At 36.9% G+C, this 18,747-nt stretch overlaps 1 long non-coding RNA gene across 1 annotated transcript; it reads left to right on the plus strand.

Moving 5' to 3' along the window:
• The first annotated feature begins 5,407 nt into the window (after positions 1-5,407).
• On the plus strand, positions 5,408-7,350 carry LOC142541607 (uncharacterized). Its single transcript, XR_012819416.1, has 2 exons — positions 5,408-5,707; positions 7,126-7,350. It is a non-coding gene; the product is annotated as an uncharacterized LOC142541607 (long non-coding RNA).
• The last annotated feature ends 11,397 nt before the right edge of the window (positions 7,351-18,747 follow it).

Genomic DNA, 18,747 nt, shown 5'->3' on the forward strand with positions numbered 1-18,747 from the left:
CGGAGACCGGAGAATTTTCAGTAAAATTATTTTATTACATGATTAATTTTTATTAATTAATAAAAGGTGTTTTTAAGGGTATTTTTCAAAAATGAGATTTTATTGGGTATTTTTAACCGCATGATTTTATTTTTTAACGGTACGTAAATTTTATCGAATCGGGGGAATCTTTAATATTTTCAAAACTTTTCCAACATGAAATATTTTTCGGGAGTGTGTTTGGATTTCATGGGTCTAATTTTAAGTTTATTGGGATTAATACTCTTTTTAAACTTTAAATTTACAAATTTGGGCCCATTAATTGATTTGTTAACTATTTAAATAATGCTAATCATCCCCTAAACCTATTATCTCTAAAATCAGCCGACACCTCCCCACCTCCACATATTTCTCTCGGCCTTCAGCAGTTCACCACCAAACTTTCATCGGCCAAGTGGGTTTCTTTCAAGAAAAATTCTTCGGCGCTTCTCTCGATACCCATTCTTCGGTTTTCTTGCGATACATTTACCAGGCACGCTTGTATCTTTATTCTCGCATCATACACGTCAATATTATACTGAATTTCATGTATTTGATCAAGCATGCACCGATCTATTGTGTGTATGCAATTTATTCAAAGTTTGAAAAAAAAAGGGTGATTCTTGACATGGGTTTCACGTTTTTAATAGTTTGAAGGGGGCTGCCGGGTTAGGGATATTATGGGCATGATTTTCAGAGTGTTTAAGGGTCCCTTAGATGCAAGATTCAGGTCTGGAACATCAGCAGCAAGAGGGCGGAATGATTTTTGTTTTCTAGGGGGATATGGTTTGGTTTTGGTCCTTGAGGGTGCAGGTTAGGTACGGCTCATGGGGCTGCGTCCAGAGGGTGTCCAAGGAGTGAGTCATGGTCCTAGGATAGTGGGCTTGGGTCTGGACGTAACGGTTTGGCCACAGGCTCGATGGATTGGAAACTGAAAACTTAGGCTTGAAGGGAAATTGTGCAGAAAATTCAGAGGTGTATCAGAGGGGTTTCATGGTCTAAAGGGGTCTGAATTATGTGGTTAAGGGTCTGGTTTTGTGTGGTTAGGTCATGGTTAGAGTTTGGTAAAGTTTGGTTGAGTTTCGTGTTGATTCGGGTTAAACCGAGACCCCGGTCTAAGTTTTAAAACAAATTGGTTAAGTTGAGAATTTTGCTCGAGTTTACGTCTAGGAATGCTTTTAAAAATGTTTTGAGATATTTTAAGGAGTTTGGTAAGCTTCGGGTCAATTTTAGAGGTCCAGGGATGAAACGATAATTTTTGGGTTTCCAGAGGCAAAATGGTCATTTTGCACCCGAGGTGAGATTTTGGTCCTGGCAGCGCCCTGAGCACAATTTATGATATTTTAAATGTTTATGCATCATGATCACGATTTTAAGATTTTATGAAGATATACGTCGCATGCTTGGATTTAAGAAAAAAATGCATTTATTCATGATTTTTATAAGTGATGAAAATGGTAATGTTTTGAATGATGAGAATTAGTTGTGACTATCGAAGTATATGTAAATGTTTAAAATGTATATGTAAATGCTGATGATGATGATGAGGCCTAGGCACAGTGGATGGGTAATCCTGTCACTGATGTCCGACAGCCGCCAGGTACCGCGGTTCTATGTATGATGGATCCATCGTAAATGATGATGTACGATAGTCACCTCTAATGAACTGAATTCACCGATGATAAATGATGAATGATGAACGATTACTGATAATCGATTAATGATGAACGATGATTAATGATGAGCTGTTTTGACACGTCATGATTTTACACGACATGTTTATGTTACGTTTTTTTAAAGTTCATGAAATGTATGTTGAGTATGGTATTTTTCACTGCTGTGTGCTATGTATATGTATTTGCTATTCACGGTGCAGGTGTGTTGAGTCTTTAGACTCACTAGGCCTGTGTGATGCAGGTGAGCTTAATAATGAGGGGACTGGAGGTGCCGAACGCTGAGTAGGCAGACCTGGTGTGGTGACACGACCCGAGGACCACATGTTTTCCGCATTATGTTTTATAAGATTTGAGGGGAGATAAACATTTTCATACGTCGATTATTTTAAGATTTTTATTCGTTTAAGTTTTCGTGTGATTTTGGATGGCTTTTATTTTCAAATATTTAATATCATTTTAAATGTTATATTTTTCTGTAGAGCGCATGCATGCGAGACATTTTAAATTTTATTTCGAAAATGTGAGATTTAAAAAAAAAATATTTTCGCACTTTTAAAATAGTAGACGTTACAGTTGGTAACAGAGCAAGGGTCCTGCATAGGGTTGTGTCACCGCCAGTTTCTGCAGCTCAGTTTTCAAGCCTCAAGTCTATAAGCTTTTATGATTTAAATGTTTTAAATGATTTACTCTTATCACCTGCATATTAACATGATTGACGCTTTATGACGATTTACGATATATGTTTAACTGCTTTTATGATTTAAGGATTTACTGTTTTTTTTTAAAAAAAACAGATTAAATTGCATGTTGGTTATGTTTGAAATTGGACGTGTCTAAGAATTCGAATATTGGGCTTTAGGAGATATTGATAATGATTTGATTTTATTGATTTTTAGGTCAGTAGTTCTGATGTCCTCCTTATGGGTCATAAGTTAATCTTTAAAATTACGAATTTTTTTGGGACTTGTAGAATTTCTAAGAAATTACTAATTGTTCGTGGTTGTTAGTTGAATTAATTTTTGAGGATTCCATGCAAGGATTAATGATTCGAAAACTACGACGATATTTGGAAGTATAAAAACGTAGAATTTATTTAAGATGCATGCTCTACCTAGTTGGACTTAAGGATTGAATTGCACGAATTGATAATTTTGAGGACCTAATTGTAATAACAAATAATTGAGGACCTAAGTGCCAAAAAAATAAAATTCTAAGAGACTATTTTCGAATTTACCGAAATTTGGGATTAAATTTTGATTTTCGAGAATTTTAAGGTTTAAGGAGACTAAGTCGAAAATTTTATGTGGATAAAAATGCAAATTTCGAAAAGTTGTATGGCCAAAAATGTAAATTTCGAGTATTTTAAGGGCCAAATTACAAATTCCGAAATTTTTGAGGATTTAATTCGAACTTTGAGGAACACTTGGGTTAAATCAGTAATTTTTCAAGGTTATGAGAATTTATTTTGAGTTTAATAAGCTTAAGGTTATTGAACTTCATGTTACGAGAAACCTATAAAATAGAATTAGGAACGCCAAGACTTATGGATAATTGTAGAATTTTCGAAATTAAGGACAAATTGAGTAATATTTGAGGAAATTAAGAATTAATGTTGCAATTGATAAGAAACTTGAGGACTAGTGCAACAGTAAGTGAGAATCGAATGACTTAAATGACAGGAAATTTTAATGATTTAGGTTTGAAAGGATATTTAGAACCTTGAAACATCTGGGTTATGTTGTTATAAGGAATGGTAATCAAGGACGGTGTAGGATGAATCAATACTAGGCTTGAAAATTTAAATGTTAATGGAATAATCCTGTGAAAAATTTAAGAATTTAGAGTGATAACAATTTAAGATAAAAATTGAACAATTAGTCAATTTACAAGATTAGACATTAAGTTAACTTATTTTTGAAGACTTAAGATTTGATGTAGCATAAGTTTTAATCATGATCTTAGAAGTAAAAAAAATATATATATCTTCACTATGATTAAATTTTTCTAGAAAGTTGGGCATGACTGATGGTTAAGGTATTTCGTAGACGCATGTAAGGGTTGAGATAGACATCTTGTTTTGAGAAATTTTTGGAAGTCATTAAAAAACTTGAGACTAAGCGGATATGTGTGTTGGAGTTATACTATCTAGTACTATTTGGGTTGAGTAAGTTTGAATTTCAAATTTATGAGATAAGTGTTTATACAAAAATTTTGGGTGAAATAAACAAAAAGAGAATTAGTGATGTTCAACATAGATTATCAATGAACGAATATCAAGATTTTTACCGAGTAAGGAATCTAAAACCTCGATATCGGAATTCTACAATTCTATGAGTTATAAGTAAAGTTGATTTACTAGAGTTAGTCCAACATTAACATGGGATAACTTAGTAAGTTTTATACGCTACTATTAATTAAGCATCGAGGATACGTAAGTTGAGATATTCGTTTTAATGAGGAAAGTCCAAGGTCTTAGGTCTTAAATTTATTGTAATTGGGAAGATAATAGTTTAAACAATAATTAATACTAGAAGGTTTTATTATATAGGTAGAAGATCAATATTGTATATTTGGATTTTATGGATTAACGTTACTCGAGGATTAAGATTTGTAACAATTTTATATTGGGGATGTACTTTTAAATAGTTAAGTTACGAAAGTGTGGTGCCATAAGATAAAGATTCGATTCAAGGATCTTAGGTTAATATTATTATGGAGTTGAGGTAATGTTTAACTTCTAAGTGTAATACCAATTATAGAAATCAATCATTTAATTTTGGTGCTAAGGTTTCTTAGGTCGAACTGCATAAATACAAATGTAATAGGTCAATGAACATTACGAGTATAGTATAAGAAAACTAAGACGCAATAAAATTCGGACTGCCATTTCTAATATTGGGAAGTTTGAGAAAAGTTGAAATTTGAGGTTATAGAAAAAAAATGAAACTAGGTTACTATAGGTCGTTATAAGTTGAGTTTCGCAAACAAGGATTTAGTAGGTAGAGTTTATCGAGACCGAGGAAAACATAATGGACATTAAGATTTATTATTTTATCAGAGTAACGCCGCGGAAGCGTGGATTATTGAGATACTAGAAGTAAGAGTCTAAACTTTTTGATTATTAAGGATAAGCGAATTTCGGGGACGAAATTCAATTTAAGGGGGGAAGATTGTAACGTCCCGAAAATTTGAAGGTCCACGTGTACCACGTGCATTCAAAATAAATTCCTTTTTGTATTTTTATTTAATTGTTTTAAAGCATTAAATGCATGTTTATCTCATTAATTTATGTTTAATTATTTTTATGCATTTTATGCATAATTTAGGATTTAATTCATGAAATTTTAAAAGTTTATGCAATCTAGGATTTTATTTAAATTAAGGTTTTAATTATTTTTATGTATTTTATGCATAATTATTGCATGATAGAATTTATTTCATGATATTTTTAAAAGTTCATGCATTAAGATTTTTAAGATGCATTTCAAGACCGAACGAGGAACGGAGACCGGAGAATTTTCAGTAAAATTATTTTATTACATGATTAATTTTTATTAATTAATAAAAGGTGTTTTTAATGGTATTTTTCAAAAATGAGATTTTATTGGGTATTTTTAACCGCATGATTTTATTTTTTAACGGTACGTAAATTTTATCGAATCGGGGGAATCTTTAATATTTTCAAAACTTTTCCAACATGAAATATTTTTCGAGAGTGTGTTTGGATTTCATGGGTCTAATTTTAAGTTTATTGGGATTAATACTCTTTTTAAACTTTAAATTTACAAATTTGGGCCCATTAATTGATTTGTTAACTATTTAAATAATGCTAATCATCCCCTAAACCTATTATCTCTAAAATCAGCCGACACCTCCCCACCTCCACATATTTCTCTCGGCCTTCAGCAGTTCACCACCAAACTTCCATCGGCCAAGTGGGTTTCTTTCAAGAAAAATTCTTCGGCGCTTCTCTCGATACCCATTCTTCGGTTTTCTTGCGATATATTTACCAGGCACGCTTGTATCTTTATTCTCGCATCATACACGTCAATATTATACTGAATTTCATGTATTTGATCAAGCATGCACCGATCTATTGTGTGTATGCAATTTATTCAAAGTTTGAAAAAAAAAGGGTGATTCTTGACATGGGTTTCACGTTTTTAATAGTTTGAAGGGGGCTGCCGGGTTAGGGATATTATGGGCATGATTTTCAGAGTGTTTAAGGGTCCCTTAGATGCAAGATTCAGGTCTGGAACATCAGCAGCAAGAGGGCGGAATGATTTTTGTTTTCTAGGGGGATATGGTTTGGTTTTGGTCCTTGAGGGTGCAGGTTAGGTACGGCTCATGGGGCTGCGTCCAGAGGGTGTCCAAGGAGTGAGTCGTGGTCCTAGGATAGTGGGCTTGGGTCTGGACGTAACGGTTTGGCCACAGGCTCGATGGATTGGAAACTGAAAACTTAGGCTTGAAGGGAAATTGTGCAGAAAATTCATAGGTGTATCAGAGGGGTTTCTGGTTTAAAGGGGTCTGAATTATGTGGTTAAGGGTCTGGTTTTGTGTGGTTAGGTCATGGTTAGAGTTTGGTAAAGTTTGGTTGAGTTTCGTGGGATTCGGGTTAAAACCGAGACCCCGGTCTAAGTTTTAAAACAAATTGGTTAAGTTGAGAATTTGGCTCGAGTTTACGTCTAGGAATGCTTTTAAAAATCTTTTGGGATATTTTAAGGAGTTTGGTAAGCTTCGAGTCAATTTTAGAGGTCCAGGGATGAAACGATAATTTTTGGGTTTCCAGAGGCAAAATGGTCATTTTGCACCCGAGGTGAGATTTTGGTCCTGGCAGCGCCCTGAGCACAAATTTATGATATTTTAAATGTTTATGCATCATGATCACGATTTTAAGATTTTATGAAGATATACGTCGAATGCTTGGATTTAAGAAAAAAATACATTTATTCATGATTTTTATAAGTGATGAAAATGGTAATGTTTTGAATGATGAGAATTAGTTATGGCTATCGAAGTATATGTAAATGTTTAATACGTATATGTAAATGATGATGATGATGATGAGGCCTAGGCACAGTGGATGGGTAATCCTGTCACTGATGTCCGACAGCCGCCAGGTACCGCGGTTCTATGTATGATGGATCCATCGTAAATGATGATGTACGATAGTCACCTCTAATGAACTGAATTCACCGATGATAAATGATGAATGATTACTGATAATCGATGAATGATGAACGATGATTAATGATGAGCTGTTTTGACACGTCATGATTTTACATCGACATGTTTATGTTACGTTTTTTTAAAGTTCATGAAATGTATGTTGAGTATGGTATTTTTCACTGCTGTGTGCTATGTGTATGTATTTGCTATTAACGGTGCAGGTGTGTTGACTCTTTAGACTCACTAGGCGTGTGTGATGTAGGTGAGCTTAATAATGAGGGGACTGGAGGTGCCGAACGTTGAGTAGGCAGACCTGGTGTGGTGACATGACCCGAGGACCACATGTTTTCCGCATTATGTTTTATGAGATTTGATGGGAGATAAACATTTTCATACGTCGATTATTTTAAGATTTTTATTCGTTTAAGTTTACGTGTGATTTTGGATGGCTTTTATTTTCAAATATTTAATATCATTTTAAATGTTATATTTTTCTGTAGAGCGCATGCATGCGGGACATTTTAAATTTTATTTCGAAAATGTGAGATTTAAAAAAAAAATATTTCCGCACTTTTAAAATGGTAGACGTTACAAAAACGCACTACGAATTAATAATTACGAAATAAATCAAAAGCCTTTAATTTAAGCTAAATAAAAATATCAAAAAATTTATTTAAGCTTAAATAGTTATTTGAGATAGTCTAGTGTCAATGAAAGTAAGAAAGTCAAAATCGAGAAATTTTACGTCTGGGAGTAAAACCGTCATTTTACACCTGAAAAATGGTAAACGTCGTGGCAGTGCCCTGAATAATGTAAAATATTAAATATGATTATTTTAAATGTTTATGAAAATTTATGATGAAACGTTAACTATAAAAGATATGTTGCATGCTTGGTTTAAAAGAAAAATGATTATTTTATCCAGGAATTTTATAAAGTGATAAAAATTTGAAATGTTGAAGGAAGTGCAGTAATTGTGACTAATTCGATGATACGATAATGAGATGATATGTAAGGCCAAGGCTCAGTTGACAGGTTAGAGAGTCGCTGACGTCCCCGATGCCCAGTACTGCGGTTACACGTCGATGGATCCATCGACCTTCAGCTAATACGAAAGTCACAATTAACGATCTGAATTCAACGAGAAGAAAAACTTATAAGTATATGATGAAATAGAATATGTTTATGAAAAAAAAAGGAAAATGTTTATGTTTATGCATGTTCATGAAATGTTATGTTACGTAAAATTATTTTCACAGTTGTATGTGGTTGTATACGTATTATTTGTTATTATGGTTATGGTTTGCTGATTGAATAGACTCATTAGGTGTGATCGATGCAGGTGAGTATGACGTTGATGTTGTTGAGGGACTTGATGGTTGATCTTACTAGACCGGAGGTGCACATAACCCGAGGACCAGTGCTAATTTCTTCCGCATTTATGATTTAAAGTTTATGTTAAAGATTTTTACAACTTTTATGATGATTTTGAGTGGTTTTTGAGAGGTTGGTAGAGTTAATATATTTTTGAAATACTTATAGTTTAGGTTTAGTAAAAAGTTTGACAATTTTATTTTTGAATTCTTCTTTTGAATTTTCAAATATAGTTAATATGTTTTATTTTAAAATAGTGTCAAAATATTTTATATGCATGTGTGTGTATCGGCCGAGACTAGTGTAGAAAAAAAATTGGTACTTTCTAAGTAAAACGAGTAGTGGACGTTTCACAAAGGATATCACTTCCTTATTTCTCCAACTAGATCAAATAAAGGAAGACCGAGTGACGGTTCAAGCACATTTCCAGACTCACGCCATGTACAAAAATTGCATTGAATTTTTGGAAACAGTAGTGACAAAGAGAATGGATCTGATGCTAGAACTTATAATGAATGCAATATCTAATGTCACCTCGGAATTCCGTGTGTTATCCAGCAAGGTTGATGAGTTTGAAAAAAAAGGGAAGAGGAAGAAGAACAACAGAAGCTATCTAAGAAGAGACCTAGTCAACCGACTGATCAATGATCAGCTGATAAAAGAGCAAAGAAATGAAAAATCCAGATCAGTTAGAAGACAGTCTTTATATTTAGTTGATAAATTTTGTAGATTTCCACTCAGTAGAAGATTCTTTTATTCAAAAATTCTTTTATTTTTTCATTTTTTACGAATATTGTAACGTCTATCGTTTTAAAAGTGCGGAAATATTTTTTTCGAAAAAAAGCTCGCCTTTTACTAAATAACATTTAAAATAATCTTACTTATTTGACAATAAAAATAGCGCAGTTTAAAAATAACCAACATCATCCAAGTTCAATTGTAAACATAACGAGAAAATTCGTAATATAAAACAGCAAATAAAATACTCATATCCTCTCAGTAACATAAAATCATAAAATATGTGGAAAAATCATGAGGTCCTCGGGTCCTGTCGCCAACCACGTCTGCTGACTCAGAGTTCAGCACCTCTTGTCCCCTCGACATCGAACTCACCTGTATTACACATGCCTAGTTAGTCTAAAGACTCAACAAACCTGAACCATAAATAAAAATACCTATACATAGCACAAAACAGTGAAAAATATCATATTCAACATATCTTTCATGAACTTTAAAGTTTAATGTAATCGTGTCATATGCAATCGTAAAGTGTCAAAACAGCTCATCGTTAATCATCATTCATCATTTATCATTCGTCATTCATCATTGGTGAATTTCGTTCATTACAAGTGACTATCATACATCATAATTTACGATTGATCCATTATACATAGAACCGCGGTTCCCGGCGGCTGTCGGACAACAGTGACAGGATTACCCATCCACTGTGCCTAGGCCTCATCATCAGCATTTACATATACGTCTTAAACATTTACATATACTTCGATAGTCATAACTAATTCTCATCATTAAAAACATCATCTCTTTTTCGTCAATTATAAAAATCATGCACATATGCAAATTTTCCTTAAATCTAAACATGCAACATATATTTTCATAAAATCTTACAAATCGTGATCATGATGTAAAAACATTTAAAATATGGTAAATTTTTGCACGAGGTGCTGCCACGACCAAAATCTCACCTCGGGTGCAAAATGACCATTTTGCCCCTATAAACCCAAAAATTACCGTTTTACCCTTGTACTTCTAAAATTGACCCGAAGCTGACCGAACTCCTTAAAACGTCCCAAATAATATTTACAAGCATTCCTAGACGTAAACTTGAGCCAAATTCATAATTTAATCGATTCGTTTTAAAACTTGGACTGGGGTCCCGATTTTAACCCGAATCGAACCGAAGCTCAACCAAATTATTCTCAAATTTTTAGCACCACTTAGTATCACCATGGTAGCCCTAAAAATCTAAAATTCGAACCACCCAAGCCTCCAAGTAACTCGTTGCGAGCGGCTGAGATTCCAGCACCTATTACGCAAAACCCTCTTCGCTCAACATGACTCTAACTCGCTAGCCGTTCCGCCCAGCCTCGAACCAACCCACTAGGGACCAAGACCAGAACCTAGTAGACCTATCAGACCCATGGACCCAGCCTCATGCAAGCAGCACTAGCCTACGATCGCTAGAAACCGAGGAGCACCACGCGACCACGTATGCGCTCATCACCCGATCGCGCTTGGGGGCTTGTTTCCAGCAGGTTCCGAGCCCTTCGAAGCCTTGTCTCAGACCCAAAAGGGTCTGGTCTAAGGCTCATCAAGGTCCCTGCGTTGCTGGAAGCCCCTTACACGCTATTATCCCAAACCGAGCAAACCCCAAATGAAACACAACTCTCGGCCCGGCGACCTACAGCCCCCATCACGGTTTCTGGTCCTCAAAACAACATATTTACATCAACCTCAATCACTTACCAACCCTGTAACCTCAGCCCCTTGCACATGAAATCATAAAAAAACGTGAGTTAACAATAAAAGAATGCATGTCATGAACAAAATCGAAAATTCTTCATGTTTTAGGTTGGATCGAGAGTTTCTCACACAAAATACGCACATAAAAAATAATATATGACATGAGCGATGAAAAAATAATGGTGTAGGGCGTGCCTTGATGATATAAACGGGACGAGATCGAAGAACAAGTGTTGGAGGAATTTTTTTCTTGCACAAAGTGGGGTGGCCGAAGCCTTCTTGGGACTTTTCTTACTGAAACCGAGGGAGTATATTCTGAATGAAGGGGTGTCGGCTAGTGGGGAGTGTTTAGGTTTAGGTTTAGGGTTAATTAGCCTTATATAAATAGTTAATAAATAACTAATGGGCCCTAAATTGCTAATTAAAAACTTAAAAAGGATTTTAAGCCCAACAAGCTTAAAAATAGGCCCATTAAATCCCAACACACTCCCGAAAAATATTTCGTGCTGGAAAGTTTTGTAAAATATTATTCGAACCCTCAAAAAATCCCCTAATTCGATGAAATTTGCGTACGATTAAAAATTAAAATCATGTGGGTAAAAATATCCGATAAATCCCATTTTTGAAAAATACACTTAAAAAATCTTGAAATAATGAATAAAATTAATCTTGTGATAAAAAAATAATTTTCCTGAAAATTCTCCGGTCTCCGTTCCTCGTTCGAGCGCGAAATGAATCTAGAATCCTAATGCATGAACTTTTAAAATTTCATGAAATAAATTCTACCATGCAATAACCATCCATAAAATGCATAAAAATAATTAAACACATAATTTAAAATAAAACCCTAGATTGCATGCGTTCAGGTTACGTGAATTAAATTCCTGGGCCTTACAACTCTCTCCCCCTTAAACAAAATTTCATCCTCGAAATTTAGAATGTACCGAATAACTCCGGGTAGCGACTCCTCATCTCGGTCTCGGTCTCCCAAGTAGCTTTCTCCTCGGAATGATTCAGCCACTTGAACTTGACCATCTGGATCATCTTGTTCTGGAGCCTCTTCTCTTGCCTGTCCAATATCTGCGTGGGTTTCTCCTCAAATGATAGGTGCGGTGTCAGTTGAAGTGGCTCATAGTTAAGTACATGTGAGGGATTCGACATCTACTTCCGCAGCATGGAGACGTGGAACACATTATGAACTCCTGTCAGATTCGGCGGTAAACCAACTCTGTATGCGAGTGTCCCAACTCTCTCCAAGATCTCTAATGGTCCGATGAATCTAGGGCAGCTTGCCCTTCTTCCTGAACCTCATCACACCCTTCATCGGTGCGACCTTCACGAAAACATGATCCCCTACTGCGAACTCAAGATGTCGCCGCCTCTGATCAGCATAACTCTTCTGACGGCTTTGTGCAGTCTTCATCTTTTCTCTAATCCGAGCCACTAAATTTGCTGTCTGTCTGACAATATCTGGACCTAACTCTACATGCTCACCCACCTCATCCCAATAAACTGGCGACCTATACTTCCTCCCGTACAGTGCCTCGTATGGAGCCATACCTATCGAGGCTTGATAACTGTTGTTATATGTGAACTCCACAAGAGGTAACTTCGGCTCTCAACTGCCCTAGAAGTCGATCATGAATGCTCGGAGTAGGTCTTCCAGAATCTGAATTACCCTCTCTGACTGACCATCTGTCTGAGGATAGAAAGCAGTACTGAACAATAACTTCGAACCTAGCGCCTGGTGAAGACTCTTCCAGAAAGCATATGTGAACCTCGGATCCCTGTCTGACACGATGGACACTGGAATCTCATGCAGCCTGACTATCTCTCTGATGTACAACTCTGCGTATTGACTCATGGTGAATGTCTTCCTGATCGGCAAGAAATGAGCTGATTTAGTGATTCGATCAACAATCACCCAGATGGCGTTAAATCCTCCAGTAGTCGCGGGAGCCCTGTCACGAAGTCCATAGTAATGTTCTCCCATTTCCACTCGGGAATAGGGAGTGGTCTCAGCTTCCCTGCAGGTCTCTGGTGCTCTGCCTTAACATGCTGACAAGTCAAACACTCGGAGACAAATCGCAGAATATCACGCTTCATGCCCGGCCAACAGTAAAGAGTGTAAATATTTTTACATCTTTGTACTCCCTGGATGGATGGAGTACGGGGTGCTATGGGTCTCGCTCAAGATATCTGCTCGAAGGGAATCACTGTCAGGAACCCATAGGCGGTCCCTATATCTGACTCTGTCGTCCATAACTGTATACAGTCTCTGGACCTTAGCCTCGTCCCTCTGCCTCCACTTCTGTAACTGCTCTTCAGAAGTCTGTCCTGTCTGGATTCTGTCTCTCAGAGTCGGCTGCACTGTGAAAGTAGCAAGATTTGGAGCCTTGCCCCTGGCACAAACTGCAAGCTCAAATATCTGAATCCCAGCCTGTAGCGGTCTCGGCACGGACAGATGAGCAATCACTGCGTGCTTCTTGCTCATAGCATCTGCGACCACATTAGCCTTACCCGTATGGTAGCTAATGTCGCAATCATAGTCCTTCACCAACTCAAGACACCTACTATGTCGCATATTTAGCTCCTTTTTTATGAAGAAGTACTTCAAGCTCTTATAATATGTGAAAATCCTGCACTTTTCCCCATACAGATAGTGTCTCCAGATCTTCAGGGCAAATACCACTGCTGCTAACTCGAGGGCATGAGTCATGTAATTCTTCTCATGGACCTTCAGCTGTCTGGACACGTAGGCTATTACTCTGTCCTACTGCATCAGAACGGCACCCAAACCAAGCTTCGATGAATCCGTATAATGTGGGGCCCTGGATCCGACATCTAATACTAATAATTAAAATTGTAACAGACCAAATGATTTAGTAAAATACATAATTTGTGGTTCACAAATCCACATAAACATCGTCAAAATAATTTAAAGGTCATAAATGTTTGAAATGTAAATTTTACATGCCAAAATAAAGTAGTGAACCAAAGTAATCCAAACATCATCAAATAGCTCCTAAGACCCGAGAATCCCACTCTAACTCGTATCTCCTCGCCTCGAGCTGGACTCTGGCATCCCAAGCCTCGCCTCACCTGCCGTCAAGCACATGAAAACAAGAGGTAGCCGACGTGCCGGTGAGTATAAACCATAGCAGCGACCTCCGCATACACTATGCCAACTCAACTGTAGCCCCATATGTCCAACAAATCAATAAATCAAGGCGACCTCCGCCATATCAAATCTGAATCGATAAGTGGCTCAATATGCAATGTAATGATGCATTTCAATCTCATCAAGTCAATATCATAATAAGCTCATCTCAAAAGATCAATCATCAACAAATCACAAGTAATTCATCAAGACATCGAATTTTCAATTTAAAATAAAAATGATACTTTTACCTCGTATGTTACCGACCGTAACATACCTTTCAAATATTACCGAAAAGAGATCGAAATGTGTAGTTGAGAAGTCTTGAACCTCTGAATTCTACTATAACTCAAGAACTCGGATCATTTATCAAAACAGAGTAGTTTCTGTTCAAAATTCATAATTAATTCAATACTACTTCAAATCAAGATCCGCAAATTAGATATTCAAGAAAACTCAAATCCCAACAATTGTGTAAAGAAGTAACCCAAAGTCCATGGTGATATGGTCCCACTTCCATTCTGGAACCTTAAGGCTATGCAAAAGACTTCCTGGTCGCTTTCTTTCTACTTTCACTTGTTGACAATTCAAACAACGAGATACAAATTCTGCTATGTCAGATTTCATTCTTTTCCACCAAAATTGTTTCTTCAAATCATTGTACATCTTTTTACTTCCAGGGTGTACACTGAACTTACTGCAATGAGCATCACGCAAAATCTGTATCCTCAATTCTGAAATATTAGGAACTACAATACGATCATTCATAAACAAAATACCCTCGTTATTGACATGAAATTCTGATTGATGTCCTGATCTGACGATTTCAACTGATTTCTGAATGCTTTGATCTAACCTTTGGGCCTCTCTAATTTTTACAAACAACTTTGGCTCTGCCTGAATCATAAATACTCTTACAAGTTGAGTATCTACCACAAAATTCAAGCCAGAAAGACAACATTCTTCTACTAGATCAGATACACTATTAGTGATCAAGGACATATTGCATACTTTTCTGCTCAAAGCATCGGCTGCTGCATTCGACTTGCCTGGATAATATTTTATCTAGCAATCATAGTCTTTCAACAAGTCTAACCAACGCCTCCGTCTCATGTTCAACTCCGCTTGTGAAAAGAGGTAATTCAAACTCTTATGATCAGTGAATATCTCAAATGTCTCCCCATACAAGTAGTGACGCCAAATCTTTAAGGCAAAAACCACTGCTGCTAGTTCCAAGTCATGCACGGGATATCTAGACTCATGTGGCTTCAACTGTTTTGAAGCATAGGCAACCACACGGCCATGTTGCATTAATACACAACCCAGTCCTTGATGTGAAGCATCAGTGTGCACTGTAAATCCTCCTACACCTGATGGAATAGTCAGAACTGGAGCACTAGTCAATCTCTGCTTAAGTTCAACAAAACTAGCCTCACTGGAGATCGAAATGTGTAGTTGAGAAGTCTTAAACCTCTGAATTCTACTATAACTCAAGAACTCGGATCATTTATCAAAACAGAGTAGTTTCTGTTCAAAATTCATAATTAATTCAATACTACTTCAAATCAAGATCCGCAAATTAGATATTTAAGAAAACTCAAATCCCAACAATTGTGTAAAGAAGTAATCCGTATCATTTCTTAACCGTAATATGCCATAAAAACATTCATTGAATCATTTTGTCAAACACGTGGCGTACGTGCTAAAGAGTTAGCTCCTTTACTTTGCCCTTGTCTTCAATTCCATTTCTTTTCAAAATATCAATACATACAATATACATAATCAATAATTTAAAGGATGCTAAAATCAATTGAATCTTCATTTATCATAAACATAGCTCATGAGATGCATTCCAAGGAAGAATCTACTTACAACCAAATAGAGATACACTAGTCTTGGCACTTGGTGATTATTCTACAAGATGAAACCATAATAGAATCCATTAATATCATTTTCTTAAGCTTTCAATCCCCCGTAATTCGAAAACTTATCAATACAAACTTACAACTCAAGGTATCCAAGAACAAGACAAAGTAATAACTTACCTTGATCTTTCTATTAGCGTAGATAAAGATACCAATTTGGATTGAAGGAATAAATCAAGATATGATAGGAGGGAAAGAAGAAAAATAGAAGAACCCTAGCTTCTAACCGATGGAGATGAATAAGAATGAGAAGAAAATGATAAAAAAAACCATTCTCCAATCTAATATATGCTGGGCGCGGTGGCGCGAGATCCGGCGCACCCGCGCGCCCCATGCTGCTCAACACAAAAAATTTTCAGCAACCGGCGCACCATGGCGCCGGATCCTGCGCGATGGCCCGTTGAATTCTGCCAAAAACGCATTTTTAACGTCCGAATTTGCAAAAGTGGCTAACATGAAAGTTGTAGCCCTATGTCTTGGCTTGCATATCCAATTGGCCTCATGTCATTTGAAGGTCTGAGTAAAGAGTTATGCTCAATCTCCCAACATGTGTCAGTCCAGGAACGACGATACACACGACACGTTTCGGGCCACTTTTGTCTCTTCTTCCCTAAGGATCTCACAAAAATTCAAAACATGAAAGTTATAGCCTTATGTCTTATCTTTCTAATGAAAGTAGCCTTACATCATTTAGATCAATATACAAAACATTATGCTAAAAACCACAACTACTGCCATATTTTTCATACCATTTCTGCACTTCCATTACCTATTTAGCTCAAATTCAACCTTTGATTCTACCCATCCATTATCTATTCCATTCTATAACATTCACTACCATTCATACCATAACGTAAAGCCATAAACCATCACAACTACTGCCATATTTTTTTTAAAAATTCGGGCATTACATATAAACCACAAACTCTCCCTGCCATGATGGCATAAATAGATCCTGTAGAGTCTGCAATACTGTCCTCAGATGCTGACTGTGTTCCTCCCTGCTCTTCGAATAGATCAGAATATCATCAATGAAGACTATGACGAACTGATATAAATATGGCTAAAACACGTGATTCATGAGATCCATGAAGATCGTCGGCGCGTTCGTCAGACCGAAGGGCAACACCAAGAAATCGTAGTGTCTGTAACGCGTCCGGAAGTGTAATGCCCGATATTTATTTATCTGTTAATCTGCGATTATTGATTTATGAATTGACATGATTATGAAGGATCGCTCCGAAACTTGATTAGAGTTGCTTATGAGATATGATGTGCGAGGACAGTACCCATCGCGCATGTGCGCGACTTGATACGCGCATATGCGCGAGGTAGGCAGAGGACCTCACGCATATGCGCGAGACAGGGAGCGCATATGCGCGAGGAGGTGTATTGACAAATGCCAAGTCCAGAGAAGTTGGCACATGTGCGCCGAGAATGGCGTGCATATGCGCGATGAGACCAGTAGCTACAATGTCAATTCCAAAGATTGTCGCGCGCATGCGCGGATGAAGTGCGCGCATATGCGCGAGCTGCCGAGAAGACCATAGCCGATACCAGTAGGTATCGCGCATATGCGCTAGGGGAGGTCGCGTATATGCGCGAGATGTGTTGTATAAAGAGCTAGCCACATGGCTCTATCATGCAGGATATATATTGATTGCATTTCATTCCTTTGAATGGAGAGAAAGGAAAGCACGGAGGAAACCTTCGGAAGTTCACATCTTTCACGATAGAAATTGAACTTTGCGATAGATCCGCCCGTCTGATTTTTAATCCTACTTCAGTACTAAGTTTCTATCGACGAGAGCTTCAACCGGACGTAAGTTTCTTATGTTTTTGATATGATTTGAAATTATGATATGGCCAGAATCAGATATGATTGATATATGGTGTTCTTGACATAGTAGACATCGTATAATCGAAACCGGATTGAAGAACAGATACCGTACAGAATTTTTATGAATTATCAGAATTGATTTGATTGAGATTTGATATCAGATTTGTGTTGTTATCGATTATGAGATGTTGGGATTGATATCTGATTGATAATGTATTGCTGGGTATACTGAGATTATGTAGTTATGCCGTTGAAACAGAATTTGATTGAGTTTTGATTATATTCAGTATTGATTTGAGTGGTATACTGATATTATACTCCTCGATATTGTTATCACCAGATTGTGTATGGACAGATTTGAATTCGAGACTTCGACTTCGTCAGACCGAGAAGAGAAAGGTATAAATCATGTTGATCCGGGATTGCGCAACTCGCGTTTGATTTAACTTGAGTTTCCCAAAATCACATACTTTATTGCCATTGCCTCGATATGTTGCAATGTTTGAGATTGATATGCTTATTCTATTGATTTATATTTAAGCATATGTTATGTTAGGAGTCATGGGCGGATGTGCCTAGTCCTTGGGCTGATGTGCCTGATATTTGGCGGAGATGCCAATTTGGCGGAGAGGCCAAGTCTTTGGCAGAGGTGCCAAGACACCAGACGTTTGGTCATATCGATGTTGCATAGGAGTAGAGCAACTTCTATTGTCGAGATTCGATATGGACAGGACCAAAGTTCGTAAATAAGAACGTACCGTCACCGCGATCGGGAGAGTAGGTGAGAGATTGTTACGTTCTTATTCAGATCGGGATCCCTAGATTAGGAAAGAGTCGAGTCAGAGATTATGAGTTAGAGTTTGATTTACAGTTTTATATCGATTCATGTCTTTACGATTTGATACATGTTATTGATATTTGTTTCATGCTTTTATATCTGTTTATATGATTGTATGTATACATGATTTATACTGGGAATGTATTTTTCACCGGAGTTATCCGGCTGTTGTTGTGTTTGTATGTGTGCATGACAACAGCTGGGACGGGATTAGGGTCAGGACGAGGATGAGAGATTACTGTTAGCGTGGAGATTCGGACCAA

The sequence above is a fragment of the Primulina tabacum genome, chromosome 4 (genome assembly GCF_025594145.1).
Source record: "Primulina tabacum isolate GXHZ01 chromosome 4, ASM2559414v2, whole genome shotgun sequence".
Classification (NCBI taxonomy): domain Eukaryota; kingdom Viridiplantae; phylum Streptophyta; class Magnoliopsida; order Lamiales; family Gesneriaceae; genus Primulina; species Primulina tabacum.